Here is a 6,395-nt window from a genome sequence, read left to right on the forward strand (position 1 = left end):
ATGGGCTGCAATGCCAAGCCACAGTTCCAGTATCCAGACAAAATGTGTCTATTTGTGTGCCCTGGAGGTGTTCGGAAGCGTGACGGGGGTGTTTAGGGTGGAGCTGGGCACTGCACCCTTGGCTGCTCTGCCCCACCCAGCACCTGGAGCCCCCCATGTGGGCAGCTGGGGACAAGGAACAATCCCAAACAGGGCACCACAAAGGAGGCTCTGTGAGACCACCCAAGCCAGTGGGGACCAGAAACAGGGCACCATGGAACCACCCCAAACCGGGCACCCAGGAGCCAGCAGTGACCTCAAACTGGGCACCCCAAGACCACCCTCAACTGGGCACCCAGGGGGCAATGGCAACCAGGGCTCCACCAGGGTTACACAAACACCCCCAAGTCACCCAGCACTTGACCCCAGGGTCACCCCAACCCCTCGGCTCACCCCAACCCGTGGCAGAGGCTCCCCGAGGGGTCACTGCTGGATTTTGTGTTTGTGTCGAACTCTGTGCTCATTGGTGCTCGCAGAGAAACTGAAGCCCCTGACGGACTGTACCGAGGGCATGAAGCAGCTCGCTCCGTCCTGCAGCTGCTCAGCCCAGTCGTGGTTCCCCCCAAGCCCAATTCCTCCCCCAACCCGATCCTCCCTCCACCCCCCACGCGATTCCCCCTCTAAGACTGATTCACCCCCTCCAAACCCGATTCCCCCTCCAAGCCCAATCTACCCCCCAAGCCCAATTCCCCCCTCTTCAAGCCCGTTCCTTCCTCTCCAAGCTCGATTCCCACTCCCCTCACCCCAAGTCCGATTTCCCATCTCCAAGCATGATTCCTCTCCCAGCATGAATCACCTCCCACCCCGATTCTTCCCCCCAGCCCCTGCGATATTCCCCGGACCCGATTATCCCTCCCCCGCACTGTGATTCTTCCTCCATCGCGATTCCATCAGCCCTGGCCCTGGGCTCTGCCACAAAGAGAAGGCTTCGAGGAATCCTTATAGGGACCTTCCAGCTCCTGAAGGGCCTACAAGAAAGCTGGGGAGGGACTGGTTACAAAGGCTTGGAGTGACTGGATGGGTATAAACTGGAAAGGGGCAGATTTAGACAAGACATAAGGAAGAATTTCTTCACAATGAGGGTGAGGAGGCCCTGGCCCAGGTTGCCCAGAGCAGTGGTGGCTGCCCCATCCCTGGAGGGGTTCAAGGCCAGGTTGGATGGGGCTTGGAGCCCCTGATCCTGTGGGAGGTGTCCCTGCCCATGGCAGGGGGGTTGGAACTAGATGATCTTTAAGGTCCCTTCCAATTCAAACTATCCTATGATTCCATGATTTTCTCCTCCTCCAGAAGCTTCCCCTTGGAGCTGGAGCTGGCCCTCAGGACCTGAGCTGCTCTCCCTGCCAAGCAGGACTGCGATGGGGAGCTGTGCCCACGCCCAGCCACGTCTCAGCTCTGCTGGAATGAGGAGCTGTGTCTGTGTGGGGAGACCTCTTGAGCTGAAGGCTGCGAGGAGAAAGGCTCCCACCTGGGAGCCAAGGGCCCGCTCGAACTCCTGGTGGAGCCGGGGCCACCAAGAACCAGCAGGGCAGTGCAAGGGGAGGAAGCGGGGAACACCTGCTTGGGGCGTTGGGTTGACATGGGAGCAGGGCTGTGGCCAAACTCGGCCTATGGGGTGTGGAGCAGCAGGGAAGCTGCCACTGGTGTTCTGGGGCAACTGAAATTTGTCTTTTTTCCTCCCCCGGGAACTTCCACTTAGAGCTGGCGATGAGGAGCTCGGTTGCTCCCACTGCAGCATCAGATGTGGAACTGTGCTCGTGCCCTGTCCCCAGCCCCGTCCAGGATCTGCTCTGCTTCTGCCTTGACAGCCCGCGCTGCTGGAGTGGAAGAAAAGCATCAGTGCGGGGAGCCCTCCTGAGCTAAGAGCAGGAGGAGAAAGGCTCCGCGCGCTGGATGTCAGAGGGAGGTCCACGGGGCACCACAGTGGATAGGAAGCAGGGAGTGCCTGCCTCTTGCTGGCAGGTGAGATTATGATCAAAATCATAATCCTGGAGCTTGTGGTGTTTCTCGGTGAGTTTTCTTCAGAAACCTGGGAAAGCGACGACCCAGCTGTGCTGGATACCAGCTTCCAGCTTTCCTCTGGGACCAGGATGTGGCCCACGTGCTTCCTGAGCACGGCCACGCCTGGGACTGGCTTTTGGCCTCCCAGTCAGACCAGCAGCGTCCTGGCCGAGGCGCTACTGCAGCCACTGGAGCACGTGGCTCGCTCCGTCTGCGAGAGACGAGTGCAGCTCTTCCCAAGCCTCAGCTGGGGATTGCCGGAGGGGAGAGCCGTGCAGGGGGAGCGATGGAGAGGTGCCTCTCCCAGCGCATGGAGCCTGGTCTGGGTGCTCCCTCAAGTGCTGACGAGGAACAGGGCTGGGTTTTGGGGAACTGAGCACGCCTGGAGATCCCAGCCTTGTCTCGTCCAGCCCAGGCACGGCCAGGAGACTGCACCTGCCGGGATCGCTGGCCACCCCGCTCTGATAACTATCTCTTGATGCAATTGCAGCTCTTGGTTTTGGCTGGACCTGTGCTGCAGCAAGGGTGCCGACTCCCAGCTGGATGATGCTGGTGGTCATCCCTGTCCCTGGGAAGTCTCAAAATAGTTTTTCCAGTTCCAGATGCTCAGGATAAACCACCAGCAACGTTAGCAGGGCATTGTGCAGAGCAGCAGATGCTGCATCTTACCAGTCCGTGTACCCAACAAAGCCAGTGTGTACTGGTAGAACTGGTCCAGGATGGAAGATCATCTCCATGATGCTTCTGCAGCAGTTGCTGGCAGCCGAGCCCTGAGCAACCCCCTTGAAGTGGCTGATGATGGATGGAGGAAGGGACTCAGGATGAGGGGAGACAGACCACTGATGGCAGGGACGGGACAGGACAGGACAAAGACAGAGACACCAGTGCCATGGATACTGACAGCCCCAATAACCTTGGCTTCAGCTGTCTGCAACTGCAAAGCTTAGCGAGACCCCAAAGCCCACCCCAAGAAAGGAAATCGAGGCAGAAAAGAGACTTGGTGAGATTTGGTAAGAAGAGACTTTTAATTGAACTCCGTTACAGCTGTTACAGGGTTTTTTTTTCAACTCCTGAGGAGTCCGGCCAGCACGGTACATGTGGTAAATACACCGGCTACAAGGATACATGGGACAAGTTACTACAAGATCTGTGCTTTTACCTGTACAGGAGGGTTTTGCCAGCACTCTACCTGCCCACAGGGGAAGCAGCTGCATCCCGCATGCTGTCATGGCTCTGTCTGGGCTGTGCCATGTCCCCCGAGGCCACCAAGGCCACCTGGCTCTGCTCCATGCTCCTGCCAGCAAGACCCAGGCTCGGAGAAAGGTGGGGACAGAAGGAAGGCAGTGGGAGTTGCTCCAGAGAGGTGCTGGGGTTTGACAGGACCTGTCAGGGTCTGGGGAGGGGTCTGGGAGGTGAAGCAGAGGCTGTTTTGGATGGATAGAAGGGAACAGGCCAACGGACACCTAGGGAGGGTGCAGATCAGAAGAGTACGAGCAGCTCCAGCTGTCCCCTCTGCTCTGCACCAGGGTCAAGGACAGGTACAGCTCTTACCCCCAGCACAGGCAGCAGAACTGGACACTCAGGAATGGAACAACCAAGCCCCAACCCTACAAGGACTGCACCCCCTTGGACATGCAGCACTGCCAGCATGGGGTGGGCATCCTCCTGCAAAGCCTTCTGCCCTCAGCACCAGCCATCCCCTCTGCCCTGCTGCAGCCTCGACCCCCTCAACCCCTCCTTTTGTGATTTAAAACACTCTTGGGATACCCAACACCTCTGTGTCCCCCAGCCAGCGACACCACCCTGCTCTGAGCAGCAGGATCCAGGTTGGGAACCGAGTGGCGAGCCCATCTAGGGGAAGCAGTTCTGCCCTCCTTCTCCCACCACCTGGAGGCAAACTCCAAAGTGCTTGTGCTGGTAACTAGAATCATAGAATCACTAGGCTGGAAAAGACCTTTGAGATCATCAAGCCCAATCACATCTGTCCGCTACTAAATCACATTCCTGAGCATCTCATCCACCCATCTTTTAAACACCTCCAGGGATGGGGACTCCACCGCCTCCCTGCGCAGCCTCTGCCAGTGCCTGAGAACACTTTCAGTAAAGAAATTTTTCCCGATGTCCAATCTGAACTTGCTCTGGTGCAACCTGAGGCCATTCCTTCTCATCCTATCACCTGTAACTTGGGAGAAGAGACCAACCCCCACCTCTCTACACTTTTGGGCAGTTGTAGACAGTGATGAGGTCTCCCCTCAGCCTCCTTTGCTCCAGGCTAAGCAAACCCAGGTCCTTCAGCCGCTTCTCATAAATCTTGTTCCCCAGCCCCTTCCCCAGCTCGGTTCCCTTCTCTGGATGTGCTCCAGCCCCTCAATGTCCTTCTTGGAGTGAGGGACCCAAAACTGAATCCAGGATTTGACATGTGGCCTCACCAGGGGTTGATCCCTTCCCTGCTTCTGCTGGCCATGCTGTTCCTGATCCAAACCAAGATGCCACTGGCCTTCTGGGCCACTGCTGGCTCCTGTTCAGGTGCTGTCAACCAGCACCCCAGGTCCTTCTCTGCCAGGCCACTTTCCAGCTGCTCTTCCCCAAGCCTGGAGCTGCATGGGGTTGTGTCAACTGGCAGCTCTTCCCTGTGCCACCAGAGAAAAATAAAAGAGGAAAGAAGGTGCCTTCCAGGGCAAAAAGCCCTTGGGGATGGCCAGATCCACAGCCTGCGACCCCAAGAAGGTGCATGGAGGGAGAGCCTGCCCTGGCAAGCTGAAGAAATCCCCAATGCAGGCTCCCAAAGTGACCGAGTGCAGTGAGAAGTGAATCCTAAACAAAACACACCTGTGCACACATATGTGTGTGTGTCGTTCCCCCCCTGGCCCGACGCATGGCATCTACAGACAAGCTTGCGTATGCTCATACAGCGACGATGCAGCTCACTGAGAATGGAACCCTTGTCCCCAACCCCTGTGTTCAGCACCAAGCTAATGCCACAGAGATACGCAGTATTGCCACAGCTGAAAAGGGAGATGGGGTCCCTTTTCTTCCTCCCTGCTGGGTCCCCAGGGCAGCTGGACGCACTGGGGTGGGGATGGACGCACTGGGGTGGGGATGGCCACCCACTACCCATGAGAAATAAAGAGGTGCAAATCTGTCCTGCTCTCCAGTGAGAACTGATGTGTGCAGCACTGGGGGGAAATGCATGGGGCACTGTGGAACCCGCTTTGAACAGCACTGGCAGGGCTGCCAATAAATCTCCAAAAGAAACAGAACCGCTTCGTTATTGGTCCATCTCCTCTCTCGGGGTGAATTTTCTATCCTTCTTATTGACTTTGATACTGCAAAAAGAGGGGTGGACAAGGAACGCCTCCCTGGCTCGTTTGGGAGTAGGGATGGGAGAGATGGAGGGCTGGATCCTTCCCTCCAGGGCTGAAGGAGCATCGTGCCCCAAGAGGGGATGGGACTGAGCACTTTGGCTCTGGGAGGTGCCCTTCTCCATGGGAGCTGTGGTGGGAATCCGGCCCCTGGGCTCAGGGGCATTGATGGGGAAGGTGATGTTGGGCAAGAATTTGGCTCATCCTCTGTTTTGCTGGTTGGGTGAAGGAAACTGGGCACCGAGGGAGAAATAATAGATAGGAGGGCACAGTTTGCCTCGTAGTGGGGAAATGCCACAGGTTTTGTTCTTCTCCCCTTCAGAGATGACGGGGTGGGAATATTTCTGTCCCTCTGCACAGCCAGGGGAAGGAAAGCGGGAGGATGGTAAAGTGGGGATTGCTGGAGGAGAGACGAGAGCATGGCTCATCCTGACCACACAGGGCTGGCGCTTTTCAGAGCCACCAATGACTGAGCTGCTTTGGTTCAGTCGATGCCTCCATTTTCCCCCTGGAAAGATGATTAAATGAAGGGCCCGACCTCATTGTCCAAGAGAGGCTTCAGGTCACCAGCCAAGCCCATGGAGAAGAACCATCAATAAGGATCACAACCCACAAGTCAAATGCCATCGTGCAGGACCTCCTGGCCCCTGGGATGCTAAGAGAAGTGAAGGATGTGGCAGATGCACCGGGTCCATTCTGCCTTTGCCTCTCAGCTGAAAGGAGAATTGAGGTGGAAGAAAATCCATTGATAGGAAAGTGGAGGAAAGAGGGGACTGTGGGCAAGCACTCACAAACCTGGCCTTCAGTTTGGCTTCAAGTAACATCATGCATGATGTAAGCCCAGCAGAACCAAGGATGAGGAGCTCCACTGGCTTTTGGAGGCCATAGCAATGCACTGAGAGGGTGCAAGCAGGCTCCTGCTCTCTGTGGAGAAAGGAGGAAGATGCTGGTGCCCTTGACAGAATGCTCAGCCACATGGAGGATTCAGGGAAATGA

The sequence above is a fragment of the Phaenicophaeus curvirostris genome, chromosome 24 (assembly GCF_032191515.1).
Source record: "Phaenicophaeus curvirostris isolate KB17595 chromosome 24, BPBGC_Pcur_1.0, whole genome shotgun sequence".
Lineage (NCBI taxonomy): Eukaryota > Metazoa > Chordata > Aves > Cuculiformes > Cuculidae > Phaenicophaeus > Phaenicophaeus curvirostris.